The 24721-nt window shown below is 41.0% G+C and overlaps 2 long non-coding RNA genes across 4 annotated transcripts in view; one reads left to right on the top strand and one right to left on the bottom strand.

Annotated features, from left to right (window-relative positions):
- The window catches only part of LOC132375095 (uncharacterized), an 87881-nt gene extending 87209 nt beyond the window's left edge, over window positions 1-672 (bottom strand). For all 3 annotated transcript variants that reach the window (XR_009505893.1, XR_009505895.1, XR_009505894.1), the window contains exons 1-2: window positions 608-672; window positions 230-331 (exon numbers count right to left, since the gene is read on the bottom strand). This is a non-coding gene — a long non-coding RNA (uncharacterized LOC132375095). The remainder of the gene's footprint in view (window positions 1-229; window positions 332-607) is intronic.
- A 914-nt stretch (window positions 673-1586) lies between these two features.
- LOC132374156 (uncharacterized) overlaps window positions 1587-24721 on the top strand; it is a 38624-nt gene continuing 15489 nt past the window's right edge. Inside the window, exons 1-4 of the long non-coding RNA XR_009505592.1 lie at window positions 1587-1676; window positions 17078-17208; window positions 19297-19388; window positions 23860-24002. This is a non-coding gene — a long non-coding RNA (uncharacterized LOC132374156). The remainder of the gene's footprint in view (window positions 1677-17077; window positions 17209-19296; window positions 19389-23859; window positions 24003-24721) is intronic.

Here is a 24721-nt window from a genome sequence, read left to right as displayed (position 1 = left end):
ATATTCTTAAAATGCTAAGAGAGTAGATCCTGAAAGTTCTCATCACAAGGAAAAAACCTTTCTTTTTTTGGTATTTGTATGAGATGTTGCATGTTAACTAAACTTATTGTGGTAATCATTTCCACAGTATAAGTCAGTCAAGTCAATATATGCTGTACACTGTAAATTTACACAGTGCTGCATTTTAATTATACCTCAATAACATGGAAAGAAAAAAATTAATACTTACCCTCTTATTGCATGAGGATTAAATGAGTTCTTAATCCAAGTGCCTCTCATGGTGCCAGCAAGTACCAGTGACCAGCAGTGACAGCTACCTTATCATTGCTGCCTGTGAATTTGAACAAGGTATATATTGAGGGAAAGAATATTTTATAGCAGAGGTTCTCACCCTGTTTCCAGCCTGCACCCTCATGACCTCACGACCTCGGGCATGACACACTCACTCCATGGGCACTCCCCAGCTTATGTTTAATTTCTTGTACTTCATTTTTCTCTCAGTTAAGGTATATATCAGAGAGTGAAAGTGACATCATAGGCACAACCTTTAAATCACTCTCAACTATAAATTAAGACTGGATGATTGCAAATTTGAATAGGTTATTACCTACAAATTACTGGCAACAACCTGACATCTGTCAGGACCGAGCAGAAGTTGTGTCTCATGCATCCGCACGTTTAATCGGAGCACTCAGATACACGCCCCGCTCCCCCTCCGCTCTCTGGACTCTGAGTATCACTCAGGCAAAGGCGATGTGGGATCCTTGTGTGTTCTTGGCACACAGCTCACTGTCTGGCGCATAAGTAGTAATTAATAAGTATTTGCTGAGTGAACAGCTGTACTCTCCCACCCCAAGGGAGCGACAGAGCAAAGGTTTCCACCCCCCGCTCCCCCATCCCCCGCGCAGTAAATCAGTGAGCCCTCCAGAATTGGAAGGGAGGAATTGGACAGAATGTCATGACTTAAAGGATAAACAGCAGCTTCCTGTCAGCAGCTGGACTATCTTTTTGGCTTTATCAGCCCAATAAGAGTGAAAGAAAGGAGTCTTGTTACCCAAGTGGACCACTACCAACGGTCTAAAGCTAAAAGGGGAGTTAGCATCTTTTCAAGTTCATGTCTAAATTTCTCTTGAATTTGAAGTCCTGGAATCTGCTTTCCTTATTGAAAAATCTCCTGGTTAAAGAGGAGAGCAACAAGCTCTAAATGAGGGAAGAAGATAAATACATAGAATATTAGATGGTGGTGAATATTAAGCAAAAACAAAAGCAGGGAACAGGGCTTGGCAGTATTGAGGAGAGTGCGAATTTGTGTAAGAGGTAGATTCATTAATAAAGGAAGTGGGTGAGGCGGTGAGCCAGATGTCTGGTGCAGAGTGTCCCGGACACAGGGAACAGCAGGTGCCAACTCAGCAATGAGAGCTCTGAGGTCTGGGTCAGAGTGAGCCAGGCGAGCCCAGTAGGAGATGATGTCAGGGAGGTGATGGGCTGTCAGGTCATGGGGGGCCTGGTGGGCCATGGCAAGTCTATTGGCTTTTGCTTTGCATGAGATGGGGGAGTTTTGAGCAGAGCGCTCCAGTCCGAGTTGGGCTTTAACAGAATCACTCTGGCTGCTCTGTTGACAACAAATTGAAGGAGGACAAAGGTGAAAGTGGAGAGACCTGTTAAGAGGCCAGCAGGTGAGGGATGACGGTGACCTGGAAGATGGTGAGAAGTGGTTGGATTCCAGATGAACTTTGAAAGTAGAGCTGACGGCTTTGCTGGTAGCTCAGATGTGGGGCAGGATAGGGAAGGCCCTTGGAAGGGTGCTCTATCCTCTCAAGGTTAGGCCTGTGATATGTGGAAGGGGTGGCATTATATCGTGGGGTAAGAGATAGAGGCCTAAGCATTTTCACAAATCCTGTAACCAATGGACTTCACTCAATCTTCCTTTCTGAAACCATTTCCAAGTTTGGTACTATTTGTAGCTTTCCTTGGGGTGCAGCCTTCAATCAGAAAGTCACAGATGGTCAGCTGGGAGGCAACTTTGAGATCAAATAAGCCAGTGGGTCCCATGGTGTCTGGAGGTCCCTGATGTTCAGCCAAGGGATTTCAGATGATACATAGTCATGGATGTTACTGCATCACATTTGGAGAAAGCAATTTCCTTTTCAGTCCTATTTCCATTATATATCAAGAAGCAATCTCAGCTTGGTGGTAAATCTTAAGTGCTTCTTGAACACCTCTTTTTAACTACAGGAGACCAGACCTTTGGCTCAGAGCTATAGCAGGCAACAGAATCTCACTGGAATTGAACAACATGGTTTTGAGTGCACTGAGTGTATTTATTTTTTCCAAAAGTATATTTACTTGTGGACTCACATTCATTTCTTTTTTGGACTCAAAGGACAGCAAATGGCTCTAACATTTGATTCATATAATTCCTAAAAGCATTAGGATGATTGCAGGTATTTTCTTGTGTGTTCAATTTTAAAAACCCATATTTATTGAAATGTATATTCCTATACAGCGAAGCACTCATGAGTATACAGCTTGATGATTTTTCAAAAAGTGAGCACACACATGTAACTACTGCTCAGATTAAAACATACAGTATTAGAAGTATCTCAGGAGTCCCTTTCTCTGTAACTGTCTCCCCAACCCTCAACAAAGGAGAGCACTATCTTGACTTCTAATACCTTAGATAAGCTTTGCCAGTTTTGAAATTTATGTAACTGAAATCATTCAGTATCACTTCTTTTGTGTTTGGCTTCTTTTGCGTCATACTGCATATCAGAGTTTCATCTGTGTTGTTTATGTAACACTAATTTATTCTTTTTTCTTTGCTATGTGTTATTCCATGTATTAATACATCACAATTTATTTAGCCATTCTATTACGGATGGCCTCTGTTTCCAGTTTTTGGTTAGTAGTTCTAGGTGGCTAGGAACATTCTTTTCCATATCTATGCTTTTCTATTAGGTACACAGCGTTCAGTCATTCTTGCAGGTGTGTAGTTAAACCTCATTGTGGTTTTGATTACAGATTTGCATTTCTCTGGTGATTAATGGAACGGAGAGTATCCATTTTTTCTGTTTCTTGGTCATTTGGATATTCTCTTTTTGAAGTACCTGGTCAAGACTTTTGCCCATTTTTCTATTGAGGTGTCAGTCTTTTTTTAAAATTGACTTGTAAGAGTTCTTTATGTATTCTGTATACAAGGTCTTTTTTAGGTAATGGCATTGTAAATGCTTTCTTTCACTCTTTGGCTTTCTTTTTGACGCTGTGGTCCAATTTATCAATGTTTTTCTTTTTGGTTGGTGCTTTGTTTTGTGTTTTTGGTCTTATTTAAGAAATCTTTGCCTACCCTAAGGTTATGAAGATATTCTCTTATGTTATCTTGTAGAAGAAGCTTTATTGTTTTACCTTTCAAGTTCATGTGTATACCCTGTGGGATCAATTTCAGTGTAGAGTGTAAAGTAGGGATCAGAATTTGTGTTTGTTTCCCCATTGGATGCATAATTGATTCAGCATAATAATATAAAAAAACACCATTTTTCCCTACTACTTTGCAGAGTCTTTTGTTGTGAATCAAGTGCCTGTATGTTTCCAGGTTTGTTTCTGGGCTTTCTAGTGTGTTCCATTGATCTACTATCTAACCTTGAGCCAATATTGCATTATTTCAGTGAGTATTGATGTTGAATATCTTTTCATGTACATTATTGGCCATTTGTATATCTTCTTTGGAGAAATCTCTATGCAAATACTTTGCCCATTTTTAATTAGGTTATTTTTCTTTTTATTGTTTAGTTGTAAGAGTCCTTTATAATATTCTGAATGCTAGATTCTTACCAGACATTTGATTTCAAATATTTTCTTCCATTCTGTAGTTTGTCTTTTCACTTTTCTGATAATGTCCTTTGATGCATAAAAATTTTTGTTTTTGATGAAGTCCAATATGTCTATTTTTTCTATTATTGTTCATCCTTTTGGTGTTGTATTTAAGGAACTTGCCTAATATGTGGTCATAAAGACTTACACCAATGTTTCCTTCTAAGAGTGTTATACTTTAGCTTTTACATTTTGATATTTGATCCATTTTGAGTTGATTTCTGTATGTTGTATGAAGTATGGGTACACATTCATTCTTTTGCATATGGATATTCAGTTGTCCCAACACCAATAGCTGAAAGACTATTTTTTCCCCACTGAATGGTCTTGACACCCCTGTTGCAAATCAGTTGATTATAGATGTATGGGTTTATTTTTGGACTTTCAATTCCATTTCATTGGTCCATATGTCTATCCTCATGCCAGTACCACACTGTTTTGATTAGTGTAGCTTTGTAATAGGCTTGAAATTGGGAAGTGTGAGGCCTCAAACTTTGTTCTTCGTTTTCAAGCTTGTTTTGGCTATTTGGGGTCCCTTGCATTTCCATATGGATTTTAAGATCAGCTTATCCATTTCTGCAAAAGAGACAGAATTTTGATAAGGATTGCATTGAGGCTGTAAATCAATTTGGAGAGTATTGCAATATTAACAATATTAAATATTTTTATCCATGAACACAGATGTCTTTCCCTTTATTTAGATCTTTAATTGCTTACAAAAATATTTTGTAGTGTTCAGTGTACAAGTTTTCTACTCCTTGGCTAAATTTACTCCTAAGCATTTAATTCTTGTTGATGTTATTATAAATGGAATTGTTTTCTTAATTTTGTTTTCTCCTTTTTGACTTACAAGCAAATCCTCTCAGGTCAATTTTCACACACATCCCAAAACCTGGCCAGCTTGCCCACCTCTACCACCCCAACAGAAACCAACCAGCACCATCCTCATTTCACTGCTGCTGAAATAAGAGGCCACTGTTGAATCGCAATGAGTCCCCTTACCAAAATCTTCACCACCTCCTCTCCCACTTACCCCTCCTTTCCCTTCTATCTGCTCACATCACCAGAGGAAGAGAATATGGGATGCTTTGCAACCTGAGTATACCATAGGGCTCTTATGTAACCTACCAAGTGCCTTTAAGTGATCACCAGACTTTCTCTACCGTGATTCTCTTTTTTCCAGGCAGATTTGTTGAGGATATGACAGGAAAACATTGTAAAAAGTTAATGACAGAAATCTCAATTAAATAACGTTGAGAGACCAGAAGGGGGAGCTCCTACTCCTAGAGCCCAACAGGAAGAAGAAACACTCCTCTTCATTTCCTGGCAAGGGCTCAGCCAATGAAAAGCCATGGAGTCTTTGTTTACTATAGCCTCCCCCAACTTCCTTTTCCCCTCTATAAAAGAGTTCTCCCTCTCTTGCTATGTGGGGACTTGCACGTAGCACACAATGGTTGCAGATCCCAAATTGCAATTCTCTGCAGACCCCAAATAAACCTTTTTTTTTTTTTTCCTGGACTCATTTTCTTCTGCCCCAAAGAATTTTCTGCAGTATTTCTTTTAATGCATTTCTGTTGAACATGAATTCTCTCATGTTTTGTTTGTTTGAAAATGTCTTTATTTCATGTACAGTTTGAAGGATATTTTCAATAAGCCTTGAGTTCTAAGTTGACAATTCTTTGCTTTCAGCACACTGAAGATGTCATTTCATTGTTCCTTGGCTTCCATCATTTTTGTTTAAAAGTCAGCTTCCATCATTTCTGTTGTTCTTTTTTTCTTTTTAAATATTTGTTTATTTTTGGGTGTGTTGGGTCTTCGTTTCTGTGCGAGGGCTTTCTCTAGTTGCGGCAAGTGGGGGCCACGCTTCATCGCAGTGTGCGGACCTCTCACTATTGCGGCCTCTCTTGTTGCAGAGCACAGGCTCCAGATGCGCAGGCTCAGTAGTTGTGGCTCACGGGCCTAGTTGCTCCGCGGCACGTGGGATCTTCCCAGACCAGGGCTCGAACCCGTGTCCCCTGCACTGGCAGGCAGATTTTCAACCACTGCGCCACCAGGGAAGCCCTTCTGTTGTTCTTTTGGAGGTAATATGTTTCTTTTCTTTGGCTAATTTCAAGATTTTTTGTCTTTGTCTTTAAGTAGTTTCACTATGATATGCCTATTTGTGGTTTTCTTTATCTTGTTTGAAACTGTAAAGATTTAAAAATCTTTAGCTTGATGTCTTTGGTAAATTTGGGGAAAATTTCAGCTATCGTCTATTCAAGTATCACATCTGCTCAATATTCTCTTGTCTCTCCTTCAGTATCTCCAAATACATACATGTTAGAATTTTTCACCAAGTCCCATATCTTTTGTACATTAACTATAGTTGTTTTTTTCTGCTTTCCATTCTCAGTCTGCATATTTTCTGCTGTCATATATTCCAGTTTACAGATTCTCTTTCCTGCATTGTCTAATCTGCCAATAAACCCCATCTGGTGAATTCTTATTTTTGGTTATTGCATATTTCAATTCCAGAGTTGCATTTTTCATTTTACAAAGATTATAGTTCTCTTGAAATTCTCCATCTTGTCACCTACTTTCTTGAGCTTATCAACTGTGGATATTTTGAAGTCTGTACCTGATAACTCCAATATCTTACTCACATATGGATCTGCTTTTTTTCTTTGTTTTTAGTAATTTGTTTACGTCTCCTGGCATGCCTGATAATTTTTGGTAAATGCTGGACATACTCTGTGACAAACTGTAGAGCGAATTTGAAATTCTGGATTATGTTACCTTCTTTCAGAGAAAACTACATTTTCTTTTGCTTCTGTCAGGCCTTTTGAGTACTGGTAGATCATCTTTTCTTATCTGGGTTTGAATGAGCTCAAAATTGGATTTTAGTCTTTGTGAGGGTTGAGCTATTTCTGCTTCACTCTCATTTCAAATGTGTAGCCCTTTCATGGTTCCAGTTGGAAGTCTGAAGTGTTTACCAGGGCCCTTCTCTTTGGTGGACCCCAAACATAAATTTTTATCATGAGACTGGCTGTAGACTTTTGAGCCTCTGGGTCCTATGAAGTTTACAAATCAGCAAATGCCTGGAGGAAAACAGTACTTTAAATACTGGACTTATTTCAATGTTCTCTCCTTGTCTCCTGGCTCTTGGCTCTTGAGGTCCTAGCTGCCTTAGTATCTCCCCAATGTCTTCAAACAGAAGTTCTTTGTTTTTAGTTTTACATTTTATATACTTTATCCAGATTTTTAAGTTGTTCTTGGCAAAGGGATTGGTCTGAAGCAAACTAGTCTGTCATGGCTAAAAGCAGGAGTTCATTGTACTTATTTTTGTCATTACCTTCTATTTTAAGACCAGTGATTCTGGCTTTCCTTTTATATTAGTGAAATAATTTCCTTTCTAAATAAATGTATTTATTATGAGAAATGTACAAGTTGTAGCAAAACGCAACAAACAGTATAATAAATACTCGTGCCGCTCCCCAGCACGTAACCATATTCAAATAAAGAAGAGTTGACTTAAATGAAAGACGTAAATAGCAATACTGATGGTGCTTGGGGATGGTAAAAATGATGGTGATGGGGTTCAAAAAAGTTGTTTTATATAGAGAGAAATGGAAACTCACAGAAGTCATTGTCTTGCCTAAAATTACACAGAATATGCATGGTAGAGCTTATATGATGATTAAGGTCTCTTGGTGCCCAGAGTAATCCTTTATCTGCTCTAACATAGTTCCTAGGGGCACTTCTCCCTCCCTGACTGGCTCTCAGAGATTTTATTTTTGTAGTTTATTTTCCATTTTGGCCTGAATTCGTCCATGTGTATCCTAAGCCTATTTTTATAATTGTCTTTTAGTTATTGGATTGTAAATAAAAGAAAGTATGTCTAGGCCTAACCCATGAGTGTGTTTCTGTGTGTGTGTGTGTGTGTGTGTGTGTGTGTGTGTGTGTGTGTGTGTATGTTTCAAATCCCCATCAGTTTTTGCTAGCAGTTTCTATATAATGTTTGAGTCCATGAAATTCAGGGTGATTGATCCTTCTAAATGTTCTGCTCCTTTTAAAACTGCATGCAAAAGAATGACCAGTTCTGTGGAATTTATTGTTACTAAATCTCCTCTCTATTTGCTTAATTGTATTATTTGCCTGGGGGATGCTGTTTAAATGTGGAGCCAAGTTAGCTAAATGAAACATGATCCTGGCACAAGAAAATAATGATGTGTCTCTTTTGCTAAATAACAATCTCCCCCTTCATCTCCAGATGCTTGGAACCACACCCTCATTTTTCAGAGGCAAGAGAGGGTGGTGCCAGGCGTTGTCTTGGCTGTCAAGGGCATTGGCCAGGGAGCGGGCAGACCACTGCAGTGGAAGTGGAGCTTGGAGCTGGAGAGCGAGCAGACACCAAGGACACTGTGACTGGAGACTTGGGATCTTCAGCCTTCCCTCTGCTCCTGGATTTAGGCCAGGTCTCACCCCTGCCCAACTAAGCAGCTGAAAACCAAAGCTGTTGGTTAGCCATTTAGTTGAGAAAATTGTCAAGGTTGGACAAGGTTTGAGGCGATCATCTGCTTCCTTTTTATCTTAAAAGGTCACTGGGACTCAGTACTTAACGTTTCTATTTTAGTGTTTTTTCAATCATGTCATGATAGAACCCTTCACAGACTACCTTTCTCAGCTTTTTGACCTTCCCACTTGGGGCCCTCTGAGGTCAAATGAGAGCATGGGATGCAGCAAAGACCACTCTACTAATATTTACCAAGTGTCCACAGTGTGCCAGGCACTAGTCTAGGCTCTGGGGACGTGGCAGTGAACAAAATAATGAGGCCTGCCCTTGTAGAGTTGACATTCAGGGTCAGGTGGGATAAGAAAAGACAAATCAAATATATGGATGGCACTGTGAATGGAAAGTGTTATGGAAAAAAATGAAACGGAGATAAGGAGGGCTGGGTGGGGTTAGGGTGGTCAGGGAAGGCCTCCCGGAAGAGGTGAAGGGGATGAACCTTGTGGTTTGGGCTGGAGGGAGAGGTTACGAGTGGCTGCTAAACTGATGGTCTTGAAGTGTGGTAACAAAAGGCTCCCAGACCTTTTGTCCTAGCAGGTGTCAGAAGTGTGGTAACAAAAGGCTCCCAGGCTCCAGCCCCCGAGATTCTGACTCATTAGGTCTAAGGCAGGGCCTGGCAATCTACTTTCTAGAAAGCCCCTATGCAATTCTGATGCAAGGGTTGTAAACGAATTTTTAAAAATGTATATTACTTTGAACTTTCTGTACTTTGAAAGCCCTAAAAGGAATTATTCTGAGGACAAGCAGTTTTCACATTCCAGAAAGGATTTTGCTGTAGACTGCCATCTTGTTGGCAAACACAATCCCCAGTGCAAGAAAGAGGGAAATGGGCAATTACTGAGTGCCTGCTGTGTGCTGGGCACATTCCCCGTTTACTGTCTTATCTGATGTTCCTGACACTCTCTGGGGCTAAGTGTCGAATAAGCAGAGAGGCTGCTGCTCAGGGCTTCAAAGGAGTCGACTCCGCATTTAGTGCTCAGCCCGCTTCACTCGGAGTTTTGGGTGTGGAGAAGCAAGTGGGCGGGGCTGCTCAGTCTCCCTCCTCTGCCAGGGCAAGCACCTTCAACTCTCTGAGCCCAGCCTCTGCCAAGGCTAGCTAGACTCCTGGTGAAAAATTTTCCCAAGAAAAGTTTCTAGAACAACTCCTGGGTGTTAGGTGTTTTGAATAACTGCTGACTTCCTGAATTAAAAGGGACCTCGGATATCACGTAGCTGCTCAGGAGTAGGTAAAATGTGCTGTGTCTGCCACCATCCTTCCCCCCTTACCTCTGTAGCCATGGAAACCATCGGTAATGGGTGGCGGCATCCTTTCTTAAAGAACCTAGATGCAACCTCAGAGCCCTCTTAACTCAATGTGCTAGTTAATAGCTACTGATTCATTCAGTGTGGCCCACAGAGAAGAAACCTATTTGCCATCTATTTTGTGGACCATTCCTTCTTAACACATCAGAAAGCCAGGGCTCAGTTTATCAAAGACACACAGTAAGTTAGTAGCAGAGCTGGATCTCATACCAGAGCACTGCTTTTCTTTTTTTTTTTACTAGCCACTTCAGTGGTTTAGGAATCTCATCCTTCAGACTCAGGTATGTAAGATATATAGCTATAAACAACCATCAACCATGCTCAGCTTCTGAATCAAGCCATTTCTGCCTGGTGGCAGGAATATAGCATCCGATTCTCCCTTTGGAGCTGTGCCGAATTCTGGGTGACAGCAGAGGGCCAAGGCATGAGTGCCTGTATGGTCCCACCTTGGTCCCAGCTCTCTGTGCTGGCATCTACAGGGGCTGTCCCATCCTCTGGTTTTCAGTCGTCACCCTTCTGCTGGCATGCTGGTGCCCAAGTACGTGTCCCTCATCTCGTCTGATCATTGGCCTGGATCTCAGAGCTGCTGCTAAGTCATTCAGGATTGCCATCGGCAAGGTCCCTTCACATCCAACTCTCTCTCCTTCAGCCACCGGCCCTGTGTCCTTGTTACTCTCCAGGGATGTGGGATATTTCTGTTTGTGTGTCCTTCTGGGAGGGAGGATATTCTGTGAGGTTGTCTTAGGCTTGATTTGCCCAGCCCATCAAGAAGACACGTTTTCTCTGGCATCCTATTGTTTTGGGCGGGGGGACTCAACTCAGCATCTGTGGCCCAAGATTCATCTATGCTCAGACACTATACATCAGCCTGGGGGACCTGAGGTCTTTCTCCCTCCGCTGGCGCTCAGCCTAGGATGGCCTTGGGTCCCCTTTCTAACGGTGCGCAGATAGCCAGGTATCCACGTGTCCACGTTCAGGCTTGCCATCCACCTCCTGAGGCCTTTCCTCCTGCCAAACAGACACATCCCTCTTCTCCCACATCTATTGTTATCCAGGAGTCCTCTCTGAGCTCATTTCCCCACACTGGGGAGAACTAAAGACATAGGTTTTCAGACTTCCAAAGCCAGGAAGAGATTCTTATTTTTTCTCTGCTGTGTTATCTTGTCCTGAGGCAATGAACTCAGGCAGCCTTACCTGAATGGAGAAAAGGCCAAGGGGAGAGCAGGGAGGAAAAAAAGGAACATCACACTGTTTCAGAGCATTATCTTATCACATCAAGTTGCCTCACAAGTCTAGATTTCAGAACTTGCCTATTGACTTTTACTTCGAAGTTGGCAAACTATGGCCAGTGGGCCAAAATTGGCCTGCTGTCTCTTTTTGAACGGCCTGCAAACTAAGAATCGTTTTTATATTTTAAATAGTTACAATTAAAATTGTCATGAGGTAACTATAGAATATCCTCTATTTGCTTCTTGGTCCATAAATTCAAAAATAGTAATAACCCAACTTTCTAAGAAAAGCGTACAGACCCTGGTTTAGAGCACTGAGTGGAAGGGGGGATATTTTCTCTCAGTTCTCAGTGGCTACAGGGGAAAGGGATTCCTGGTTTAACTTTGCTTATCCACATTCAAACTCTTTAAAATAAAATAGCATTCACTGCTCTGCCCTCACCAGCTGATCTCAGTTCCCGGTCGGGTGAAAAGGAAAAATGTTCGGAAAAGTTGATGAGGGAGAATCTTCCTAATAAAGATCCCCTTCAGCACGACCGTTGCCCTTAGTGATCCCCGGGAGCAGACGTTGTCTCTGGGGAGCTGCTTTCGACTAGCACTTACATGTGGAAAATCTACTGTGGATGTGAACTTTCCTGCCCGTAAGCTTGTATTTTGGCATTGTCCCATGGAATACATTGGGAAACAAACGTAATTCCTACAATTTGGTTCTCCCGACAGGAAAATATGTCACTTGAGTCAAAGAATAATATATGTTGCTATATATTTTTAATAAAATGAACAAATTGTTTCTGAGTATTTGGAAGACTTAATTTTTCATTTGCTAGCTAGTTTTGAAACCATTACAGTTCTGTGTATTACTCCCTACGAAGACATGAAATGAACCATCATATTTTCTGCTGCGGTCTGAAAGTTGAACAAGTTAATGTTTCACCCATATGAGCTTCTTTCCCTTCACATTTGCTCTATCATTAACTTCTGTTTTTGAGCTGGCAATAAAAATTACATCACAATCAAATTCAAGGAAAGGTTTTGTGTAAGCCAGGCCTAACACAGATATTTATTACTGGGCTAGAGGCTCAGGAGTCAGATTGATTTGGATAATTTGTTCACAATTTATGCTGTGACTATTTTAGACTCTAGAACACACAAACACATGCTCTCATGTCAACCCATTGCCATAGTGATGGGCACATCAACTACCCTCTGAGAGTTGGGTTTTGCTGACATTTATAAGCTGAGACCTTTGAGCAAATCTTTGCCCTGAGCTGTGAAAATTCATCTTCTTAGCTTTGGTTAAGCTGCTAGTCATACCAATTTGATTATTTCTACTTATCGTAGAGTTATGATAATAATGAAGGTTATCCTTTTTATGTGGTCAAGCCTTTACATATATTCTCTCTTGATCCTTGGACACCCTGTAGACTAAGAACATAAATACCCCTTCTACTTAAAAGAAAGGAATGCAAGACCCAGAGAGGGAAAATGAATCAGTGGAGGCCACACAGCTGAAGCCACCAGTTCCTCTGCCTTCTAGCTTTAAACCCCCCCCCCCCCCCACTTTATGGATCACACTCTCTCCTCTTTTGGTTTGATGGTCAACATTTGAGGGGACCAGATGACCCCCGTTACCATTAGGTAGCCTGAGTGTGTTTAAGGTGCCTGAGAATAGACTTTAGAATAGACTTAAGCATTTTGGTCCTGAATTTAGAAGCAATTTTACTTTTTTTGAGGTTTTGGTCAAACCACTTGAGGCAAAATAGAACTTCTTTGTTCAAAGGAAATAGATTTTTTAAAGTCTTGTAAAATAGACCCATAATGCTTTCTGGGACTCAACTCTGGCCCAAAACGTTTTAATAAATTAAATGTAAGCGGATTAAAAACAGACAGATTGTCTTTTCATGAAATACACCCAGGCCAGACCCCGAAGGAGAAGCACTCATAGAAACGCGTTTAGGGTTTCGTGGACTCTGGCACGCACACATCTTGGCCTCACTTCTCTTTCTGATAATGGAAGGGAGGTGAAATCTGGTCTTATTCCTGAGTCTGTTTCTTTGTGCCTTTCCAGTATGCATCTCTGAATGGGGCTGTGTTTAACCCTTACTCTATTGAATGGTGTTATCCCTGGCTTCAACGGGTAGCCATTTAATCAGGTACGGGGGGTGGGGGTGATGGTGTGAGACTTGGCTGTGTCCATTATCTTTGCTATTCCAACCTAAAGGATGCACATGTAACATCAATAACAGGGCAGTGATAGGAGGTTTTGGTGGGCTGTAAGTACAGTGGCTAAGAGTGTGGGATTTAGAGTCAAATGGATGGGGGTTAATCCCAACCCTCCCACTCACCCTGTTACATAAGTAAGCTAGGTAATCTTTTTCAATCATAGTTTCCTCAGCTGTAAAATGGAAATAATCATAGAGCCTATCTGTTATTATTAAGTGGGGTGATCTATGTTAAGTGTGTATTTAGCTGGCTGTATAGCACATAGTAGGGACCTGACAGATATTCAGTGTCTTCATTATGGTGGATGTTGGTTGCTTTTTCTCCTTTGCCTCCATAGCCCTTTCCTTACTAATAGCACTTGATTTTCCTTTGGGGAGCTCCTCTTCCCTAACCTCATGGAGTCTTGCTGGGATTGTCAATTTAGGGGACCTTCCAGCAACACAGAAGGGAGTGGGAAGGTGGCCTAAAAAACCAATAAATTGTCTCTCCTGGGATTTGACACGGGAGCCAAGAGAGTCAAGGACTGAAAGTGGCTGAAGTTTTAAATGGTTTCTGCTGCCCGGGGAACGAATGAATATCTATCTGTCTATCTATCTATCATCTATCTTTCTATCTATTATCTATCTATCTATCTATCTATCTATCTATCTATCTATCTAACTTTTAAAGTTAAGTAGTGCCATTGTTACCCAAGGTATGTATTAATTATATTGCTGAATTAATTTCTAACTGATAAATTTCACCATCATTGTTATCATCCCATGCCTTAGGTGAAGAACTAGATGGCCAAAAGGCACATGAAAAGATGCACAACATCACTGATTATTAGAGAAATACAAATCAAAACTACAATTAGGTACCACCTCACCCCGGTCAGAATGGCCAACAGCAAAAAGTCTACAAATAATAAACGCTGGAGAGGGTGTGGAGAAAAGGGAACCCTCCTACACTGTTGAAGGAAATGTAAATTGGTGCAGCCACTAGGGAGAACAGTATGGAGGTTCCTTAAAAAGCTAAAAACAGAACTGCCATATGACCCAGCAATCCCACTCCTGGGCATATATCTGGAGAAAACCATAATTCAAAAATATACAGGCACCCCTATGTTCATAGCAGCACTATTCACAATAGCCAAGACATGGAAGCAACCTAAATGTCCATCGACAGATGAATGGATAAAGAAGATGTGGTGCATGCATACAATAGAATATTACTCAGCCATAAAAGAGAATGAAATAATGCCATTTGCAGCAACATGGATGGACCTAGAGATTTTCATACTAAGTGAAGTAAGTCAGACAAAGACAAATATTGGGTTGGCCAAAAAGTTTGTTTGGGTTTTTCCATTTTGGCCAACCCAATATCATGTGATACTGCTTATATGTGAAATCTAAAAAAAAAAAAAAATGATACGAATGAACTTATATACAAAACAGAAATATACACACAGACATCGAAAACAAACTTATGGTTACCAAGGGGAAAAGGGGGGTGGATAAGGGATAAATTAGGAGTTTGAGATTAACATATACACACTACTGTATATAAAATAGATAACCAACTAGGACCTATTGTATAGCACAGAGAACTGTACTTGATATTTTGTAATATCCTATAAGGGAGAATAATCTGAAAAAGAATCTATCTATCTATCTATCTATCTATCTATCTGTCTGTCTGTCTGTCTATCTATCTATATATATATATCTTTGCTGTACACCTGAAACTAGCACAACATTGTAAATCGACTATACTTCAATAAAAAAAAGATCCATAGCAGGCAACACACACAAAAAATAAAATTACAAATCTGAAACATAGTTTAAGGGAAAAAAAAAGAGAGAACACCATAAAAGGAAACAAAAATTATCCATAAGCCTTTAACCTGGAGATGTTCTCTCTTAACATGTTTATAAATGTACTTGTCTTCACATATTCTGTATGTTTTTGTGTATTTCCTTGAAATTATTTTTTTTATGAACACCCATAAACCTTTGAAGATGATGTCAGAGAGAACAATGTGTGGGAAAGTCTTTAGAGTCAAGATAAGGAGCTACTTGTGGAACTTTTGGATGACCCAGTGACAGAATTCTCATAGTAGATATTTGTGTAGGAACTGAATCTTGGACTCTTGAGTATGGCTCTGATGGTCACCTAGGTTCACGCCCAAGAGTTCCACTTCTTCAATCCAAGTGGTTAACTGGTTGGCCATCTCCAGTTTTGGGGAACTCTGCCTACCAGATGGATAAGTGATAGCTTAAGAGATGGATGGTCAAAGGGTGAGGTGCTGCACACACCGAGAGCCAGAAGACAGTGGACTGTCACCAGAGCCACCTCCTCTTTGCTGAATACTGGACATGCTTTCTACACAAGCGAGTCATATTGGACACAGGAATTATGTCCTAAGGGAAGCGAGTAAGCTAAAAATCAAAAGTAGTCATCGTTACCCTCCACGCTGGGCAGATGATTGTTTCTTTGGTAGAGCACTGAATGAAGTATTGGCTTGCCTTTAGAGACCGGTCTTTATGAACTATAGGTCCAATGTTAGAATCATCCGCACTTTGATGATTCCTTGCCTCCCCACTTCCTCCCCTCTCCTTTATAAAGGCGTAAAGCCGAGACCAGACATGCAAGGAGCAATCTTACACCTTTTGTCTTGTACTTACTCCAAGGTGTATACACACTGGCATGCCAGCAGAAACCATGAGTTGCTTTTTTTTTTTTTTTTTTAAGTTTTAAAAGGAATGGTAAAAATAAAGCAAAAAGAAAAAACACCCATGTTCTGCTGAGCAATCGTAGTTGAAGTCTCTGAAGCTGAGTGTTTATGTGTGCAACTCCCCTGGGCTATGCTTAGAGATGTGGAATTTTAGATCTAAACTGCAGACTCAGAGCCGCCAGCCTCAGAGGCTGTAACCATAATAAGACAAGTGTGTTAAGTGGTCCCCACCAGTAGGAGTGAATTGGCTTGCAGAACTGGCTTCAACCAGTAACGCTTCCATCCCATCCCTCCATGTAGGGGGTTCTTCAGTTCTTGTACAAATCTCAGGGCACTTCTTTCCAGAGAGCAACAAACCCAGTTTTATCAGACATCTATTTGGTTGTATTTAAAAGAAAATTGTGTCATAAAGGAGGCTTCTCATCTTTATCCTTGGACCACGGATTTAATGGACTCCTTGTGCAGCACTTGTGAAGGTGATGGACAGTACATTAGTCAAGTGGCCGTTTACAGTAGAGTCATCATTGCACTATTGATGCAGCCCTTTAATGGAAATTATTTTAAAACTAGCCTATCATTTTGAAGTGTTTTAAAAGAGAATTTCATCAAACTGATAAAAATTATTATTAGCAATTATAATTTTTATAATTATAGTAATATTATAAAAATTATTCTTAGCAATTATAAACTATTTACATGAAAAGCATTTAGCAAGATACATCGACCGGGACTTCTAGAGGTGAAATCACAGCACACGTTAGCAGAGAGGCTGTGATTCTGAGAGCTAGTGCCGTGCAGTGATTGAAGTACCTTGGAGCTGGACTTCCAGGATTCAGAGCCCTGGCAGAGCCCTAGCAAACGGGGCTCAGCTGTTTGCTAACCTCGTGACCCCAAACAAGTCATTGTGTGTCTCTGAGCCTCGGTTTTCTCATTTATAAAGTGGGGTTTATAATGGGGTAAGTTCATGAGTTTGTGATGAAGATGAAATAAAATATTATGCAAAGGACTGACCTACCATAAGCACTCAAAAAATAGTACCTGTTTATTACAGTTGGCATCTCTGTGGTGGTGGTACTTTGTTAAAAACTATAAAGGATGTGGAATCTGTAATAGAAATGAATTGCTTTGGTCTCTTTAATTTGTGTGATAAGAAAATATTTCTTTTACTAAATATCATTCTCTGGATTTCAGAAACTCACTTTTATCAACTTCAACTGTCAAGTAAACACTTTCTGAGACCACCTATGTGTCAGGAGCTGAGCTAGGCTCTGTGAGGAGCTTCATGGGACCCCAGCATGCTTCCAGAGTAATTGGGGATGATGGTGAGTACCCAGCATGCTTTCTGATGTGTCACGTTGTAGGACAATGGCTCCAATAACCAGTGTTTGGCAGCCCAGAGGAGGGAGCAGTGGCCAGGGCTGGTGTGGTCAGGGGAGAGTTTGCTGATAAAAGAATCTTGGTCTTGAAAGATCTTTAGACTTCATACAGGTGGAGAGGAATAACGAAGGCATTCCAGATAGGAAATTACCAGATGCAGGTGGGCATGGGCAAGGTTTGGGTGTAGGCAAGAAGTAAATTTAGTGGCACATGTAAACGTGTTCCATGAGAATGTATAGCTGCAGGCATGGATAGATCTACACATTCTAAAGAGTCTACCAGGCTCCAGTTTCTGTCCTCTCTTTATCTCATCCCTGGCTCTCTGATAGAGGTCACTTCTCACAAGGAATCGCCTTTCCCGGTGGCAAAATACTGATTGCTGCAGAAGCACTGACTTCATTCTTTCTGGTTCCAGCGGAGTAGGGGAGAGACTTTGGTCTTTATCCCAACAATGCAGACCAAGGTCTGACTGGGTCTCACCGACTTTGATTGGGTCTTGTGCCTATCCCTGGGCCACCCACTCTGGCCAGGGGAATAAGATATGATTGTCCCAGGTAATAGGTAGTTGACCTAAGTTGGGGAAGGGTGGATCCCCCAGTGCAAAATGGACCTGATGCTGCCAGTAGCAGAACAGCACAGGATTCCTATGGAGAGCAATGCTTTTCACCAGAGGATATTTTATGTCTAGGTTTATGCTCTTGAATTTGACACCTGATTTACAACAACCTGAAAATCGGGAAATCTATGACATACCTTGAAGATACTGAGTTTAATTCTCTGTACCCTTTTACATTAAAAAATGTACAATTGGGAATATTTGTCTTGGTCAAAATGAATAATACCGGATTTACTTCATGGCAAATCATAGGCCCCTTCATTCCCTAAGAGTACTTTGTTTTTTTATAACATGAGGGACAGGATATGACCAAACAGGCCATAATTGTTGCTTTAAAGTTTTGTCAGGACTGCAGCTAACTTATTTTCTCTGATCTCCTTGGTTCTTTGAGTCATTTTGGAAATGGCTTTCTGTGTTTTGGTGGCACTTGGCCTCCTCAAAGTTGGGGAAATAAGAGTCAGGGTTTTCAGAAGGCAAGCATGAATGAGAAGGACTGAACTGCATTTTAAAACCGGTACTTTTATACCAATGAAAATTCTCCTCATTGTCTCCTCCTTGGAAAGGCTTTCTCCAGTTTCTTATTGCATGAGAAGTACTCACAATGACCCCATGCAAGGTGGGCTGGGATTCCTCTTTCACTGTATCCAGCCCTTTTTTGGCTGAAGACATCCGTGATAATGAGAACAGTGATGGACATGGTTGAAGTGAGAACTATTATCTCTTCCGCGCTTGCTGTGTTAAGAGATTTATATCTATTATTTAATTTAATCATAACAATAACCCTGTTAGTTTCACCCTGGTATCTCAGATAGTGAATCAATGAGTGGATCAATTATCCCTCACATGTAACAATTTCTTGAGGAGGCAGTAGACGCAGTGGTGAAGAGCATGGGTATTGCATTTCCTGCCAGCTTGGTTCAAAACTTGTCTTGACCATGCATAGCATGAATCAATGGGGGCAAATATTTAAATGCTGTGCCCCAAGTTTCCTCAGTTGCAAACATTAACTTCTTTATGAGTTGGTTGTGATGCTTGACTAAGAAAGTTTGCATAAGGATTTACTAAGTTCTCAATAAGTGATAACGATTATTAATTAGTCCCTTTGGGCTCCAGACTAGACTTTTATACAGTCAGTTCTGCTATGATGCTTGTCTTATAAATTCACATTTATTTCAATGAGATATTAAAATATTAGGGAACAATTTGAGCATAACACGAGTATTACATTTGGGTAGGCTGAATTTTGTCCAGAAGAAACACCTGGTGAACTCCGGAGACTGCAACCCAGCTGAACAAAGACATGTAGGAATACACCAAACGCACACCCCTCAAACACCCACCGTCGACCTCAGGTCACCACGGGTGTTACGAGCCACATCGCCCACATCTGCTGCTCCAACTTTCCGTCTGATTTCAGATCATCTCCTTCTGCCACTGCACAAGAAGACCTCACAGGCTGCAACCCTTCCCATGCCCACTTCCATGAGGGAACATCAGGACTTTTTCAAGGTAAACTGCCATATTTATTACAGTACTATGTATTTCTCAACAGTTTAACACGTGTAAAAATGCGCAGCCGTTTTTGTGAGGTTCATGTCTTTTTAAAAAATGCATCCCTGATGAAGATTTTGAGTGTTGTGCTTCAACACCTTTTCCCCTCCTAAGTCCTGTGGAAAACTCTGGCCCTGTTTCTCAAAGGGGGGGTTGCAGTTAAGTAGGGGGTCTTGGGCCAGTAAGGTTTGATTCAGATCATTGGCGTCCAAGCCCCAAACGCTAATGGTTTAACTTCAGAACAGGTGTGCTGTGCGGAGTACGGCCAGACCGTTGCCAGCTGGATCCTTCCCTGGTTTCTCAGAGAAGCTAAATGGAAGCTATGGTTGGCATAGTCTGGAATGTACTGACCTTTCTTCACAGGAAATTGCCAGAAGTAAAGCTTGCCAGCACTTTCATTTCTCTCTTTTCATCTTCTTTTCATCTCTCGTGTGCTTGAATCCCTGGAGATGGGCATGCGATACCATCTTTCCGCTTGAATTGGCAGCTGCTTCTGGTAGTAACAATGCTTCACATTGGCACAGTGCTTTAAGATTTCTTTTCAATGTACTTTTGCAATTAATTAGTCTACTTTATAATTTTAAATGTCTGGAGAGGTTGGTAAGACTGTCTTCTTTTCATTATGGAATGTGTGGGAATAGCACATAAATATGTATGGCCATCTTCCATTTCATGCCATGGCAGATATTAGTCATTCCTAAATTTCTTTTCGTGCTGAGCTTGAATTCTTCTTGAGCCAGTACTCCACAGAGCTCCTACCAATGGGTTGGCAATAGGAAATGATTTGTCTAGACTTTTGAGCTCCTTAGGGCAGAATGTATCTCTAGTCTCCATCACAGCATGCATGAACAAATGTTTAACGGGGTGGACTGAGTGACTGAGGAAACAGGCAAGGCAGGTTAGGTGATGTTCTCGTGGTAGGGATGCCTATATTTTACAATGCATGTTAGGCAGTGGGATATTAAGGATGTGCTGTTAAAAAAGAAACAGACTCACATATATGGAGAACAAACTAGTGCTTACCAGTGGGGAGAGGGAAGGGGGAGGGGCTAGATAGCGGTAGGGGATTAAGAGGTGCAAACTATTATGTATAAAATACATAAGCTACAAGGATGTACTGTACAACACAGGGGATGTAGTCAGTATGTTTTAGTAACTATAAATGGAATATAACCTTTAAAAATTGTGACTCACTATGTGGTACACCTGTGACATATAATATTGTACATCAACTATACTCCAATCAAAAAAAAAAAGAATGTGCTGTTAGCTGTAACACCCTCAGGCAGCTAATTCCCTAATCAGGAAGTCAGACCCAGGGTTAGGAGCCAATATTTTGATCAGAAAGCCTATTTGGCTTTCTCTAGCTCTTCTCTCCATACCATGGGCTCTGGGGATTTGCAGAAAGAATGCCAGAAATGGGTTTTCCTTGGTGAAATGAGTGGCTTGTCCATTAACGTGGTGAGTGTTAGAAATGGGCTCTCACTGGTGAAACTAGTGTATTTAATATATGTGAATTGGTTGAAATATACCAGGGACAACTTCTCATCCTCGCATTAAACAGGTTGTGAAAACCCACCTGTGGCCTGTTCGTTTGGGGCTAGACTCTGAGGCATGACCTTAAATGAGCCTATGCTCAGCCACTGGGGCACATATTTCTGTTTGTCTGAGGCAGACCATACAGGTCACACAAACCTGACTGTAGACTACTGCAACATCTGCTTCAAGTCAACCTTTCACACAAGCTATGGTCAGTGCTCCTGGGAACTCATAGAGCTGGGGTCTCATCAATTTTCCAGTACAGGCTGTGTGAACTGTTTGGTGCATCCCTGCCGATTAATGTCTGTTTATAAAACGTCTTCCAGTGGGGCAGATTTAGGCTGAAGCTCGTTTTCAGTAGGAAGGTTGTGGGGTAGAGCTAACCCTCACTCACATTTACTCAATAAAAGTTATGTCCAAAAAAAAAAAAAAAACCCTAATATTTTAGCATGATTAGCTTAGGCTATTCAGAACTCCAAAGTTACACAGAAAACTAGGTCAAATCTGCAACAACCACCCACGTCAGTGCGCTTTCCCTAGAAATGTATGATTTTTTTTCCCTTAGGGCCACCATGTATGGTTGTGCAGGTGGTGCACTGCACAAGTGTTCCATCTCTAAGAAATACCATTTATATCACAAATATTGGCTACTAGGATATTTATTACATGCGTTTTCTGGAAGATATCAATAGAATGCTATGTTCCCCCCAAATGTGGTAATTATTTGATTATGACAACTTTTAGACAAGTGGAAGTACAGAATTTTGAGGGAAGGGTTGCCTGCTTCTAGTATTCGCTAGTTGAATACTAATGGGTTGATCTCTTAGCATTTCATTTAATCTTTCCCACAGGTGAAGCAGCAGGAGGTCTCTCATCCTCCCTCATGCCTGGCACCAAATGGGAACTCTATAATTAGGGGAGTGAATAAGCAATTAAGAGAGAGAGGAGTTTCACATTCCTAAACATACTAAAAGGCCGCTCTTTATAAATAAAGAACTGAGATAACAAGAATATAAATCTTGTGAGGGCTGTGGTATTGGCTGTGTAATTAAGAAAATAAGTGACAAAAGAGGAGGAGAAATGAAGGGGCTTAATATGCTTGAACCAAGAGGATCTTCCAACCCCCCAGCTTCCCTAGCGAAGGGAGTGTCTCTCCGCCAAGTCCCACTAAGTTCCTTCCCTCACCATGTTTCCACCTCTGCCTTTCTCACAGTCTGAAGTTGCTGTGTTCATTTGTCCCTTCACTAGAATGTGTGCTCTGTGAGAGCAGGGGTTTTGAACTAGTTTGTTCAGTGTTGCATCCATAGCACCTAGGAGAGTGTCCAGTCCTCCATAAATAGCTGTGGGATAAGGGAATGCAGATCGCAGACTTCCAGCCTCTAGAACTGTGAGAAATAATTTTCTATTGTTTATAAGCCACTTGGTCTATGGTATTTTGTTACAGCAGCCAGAATGGACACTATCTAAGACACTACCTAATTTCCAGTTTCACAGATGGTGAACTAGAGGGTCAGCTGGGGGTTGCTGAGCATCGTTTGAGGCCTTTGTTGCTGATTTTGGAACCAGACTGATTGCTCCTCTGCACCAGCACTAAGTTTTTATGCCTAGAACCCATTGCTCATGCTTGGTACCCTAAGACCAAGCTTTGCCCTCACAAACCCTCACCATCTTTCTACCAGGAAGGTGTAGGAATAGGGGCAGGAAGAGATAAATCTAACAAGAACCATTTGGCGGCTACAAGATTTAGGGAATTGAGGCCATGAAAGATGCACTGTATCTCAAGCATTTGGTGCTCACTCAGCCTTCCCCTTTGCGGTATCTTGCTGCCAATAGAGACTCAGTCACACAGAACCTCTCAGCAGAGCACCTCAGAAGAGTATACATTGGCCTCCCAAACTTTAAGGCCCCAAGTCCAGCACCTTGCTGCTAGCTTCCTGCCATGATGGGCCATGGTGGTGTCTTCACAGAGCAAAGGGTGGGGTAACACCCCTGGAGGGCTTTGGTGTATGAATTCTTTGCACTTGAAAGCTGCACTTCACTTAGAGATGAAAGGAAGGTGTGTCGATCAGCTGTGAGCCTGTGAGTTTCCTGCAGGGACCTTAGGGTGTACAGGGATTGCTGGGAAGCAGCTTGGGAGAAGCCCCTGCTACATATGGCAGTCGAGAGGGTCTCTGAAAATAAGGCTGCACACAGGCACCTGGGGGAAAGTTCTGGTATCCCCATTCTTGTTCTCTCTCTGCCTGCCTCTTCCCATTTGGTGCTCACATGCCTTGAGTGCTTGGCTTCCTGATGAAGTGGATAGTCTAGCTTCTCAGCAAGATGAGAGGACACTAAGGGAAGACTATAGAGCTCCTAGCTCACCGTGGTGCGTATATTAATATCTGCACTCTGCAGGGGCTTAATAAATGCCCATGGACCACAGACGACAGCTTACTACATCTGGAGACAGATGAACTTTAACAAATATCTACACCCAGGTAATCTATACTCCAATCAAGACACAGAATAGTTCCATAACCCCAGAAATTTTCCTCTTCCTTCTGTGTAGTCAGTCCTCCACCTAGAGGTGTCCACTGCTCTGATTTCTATCCCATAGATAAGCTTGACCTGTTCTTGAGCTTTGCATAAGCAGAATCCTACCATATGTACTCTTTTGTGTCTCCTTCTTTTGCAGAAAGTCCTATTTTTGAAATCTATACCATCGTTACATGATTCGGAGTTATATCCTTTTCTTGATGAGTAGTGTTTCATTTTATGAATATACAACAGCTCATTCTTTCTGTTGATTGATGCACAGTAGAGTTGCTTCTAGGTTTTGACTTCTTTGAATGAAGCCTCTTTGTGAATTTGTGTGCACGACTTTTTGTGGACATATTTTCCTTTCTCTCAGGTAACTATTCAGGAGTAGAATTTCTGGGTCAGACGACGAGTGGATGTTTACCTTTATAAGCAACGCCCAAACCGTTTTCCAAAGTTGTCTCATCCTCTTATGGTGCCATCAGCAGTTACAGCTGCTCCACACTGTTGCCAAGAGTGAGTATTGTCAAATTAAAACATTTAGCCATTCTGGAGTAGGCTGTGCTAGCTCACTGTGGTTTTAATTTGAATTTCTTTAACGACGAAGACTAGAGATTTATGTCCTAATTGGCCATTTGTATATCTTCTTTTGTGAATTATATATTTAAATTTTTTACTCATTTTTATTGGATTATTAATGTTATTATTATTGAATTGTATGTGCTCTTTATATGTTTTGGATGCAAATATATCTTAGATATATATAATATTTCCCCCGGTATGTAGTCTATTTTTTACTACTGATATCTTATAAAGAGCAGATGTTTTTAATTTTTATGAACTCCACTTTATCAGTTTTTCCCATAATTCATACTTGTTTTATCCAATCAAATAATCTTTACCTAGCCCAAACTTATGAAAATCGTTTCCTAAATTAAGTTTTATAATTTTAGCTTACATGAGGTCTATGAGCCATTTTGAATTAATCTTTGTTCATGGTATGATGTAGAAGATGTTCATTGTTTTAAAATAAAGATATCCAGTTATGTCAGCACTATTTGTTGAAAAGACCATCCTTTACCCAGTCATTCACGCTGACTCTTCTGCTGTAAATCAACCGACCATATACATGTGTGTCTATTTCTGTACTAGTTCCATGTTGATAGCTATGCCCTTATTGCATTGTTTTGATTCCTTCCACTTATTAGTAAGTCTTCAAATCAGGCAGTATCAAC

Source organism: Balaenoptera ricei, chromosome 11 (assembly GCF_028023285.1).
Source record: "Balaenoptera ricei isolate mBalRic1 chromosome 11, mBalRic1.hap2, whole genome shotgun sequence".
Classification (NCBI taxonomy): Eukaryota; Metazoa; Chordata; class Mammalia; order Artiodactyla; family Balaenopteridae; genus Balaenoptera; species Balaenoptera ricei.
The sequence above is the reverse complement of the archived record's forward strand: the minus strand, read 5'-3'. Positions and strand labels throughout refer to the sequence as shown.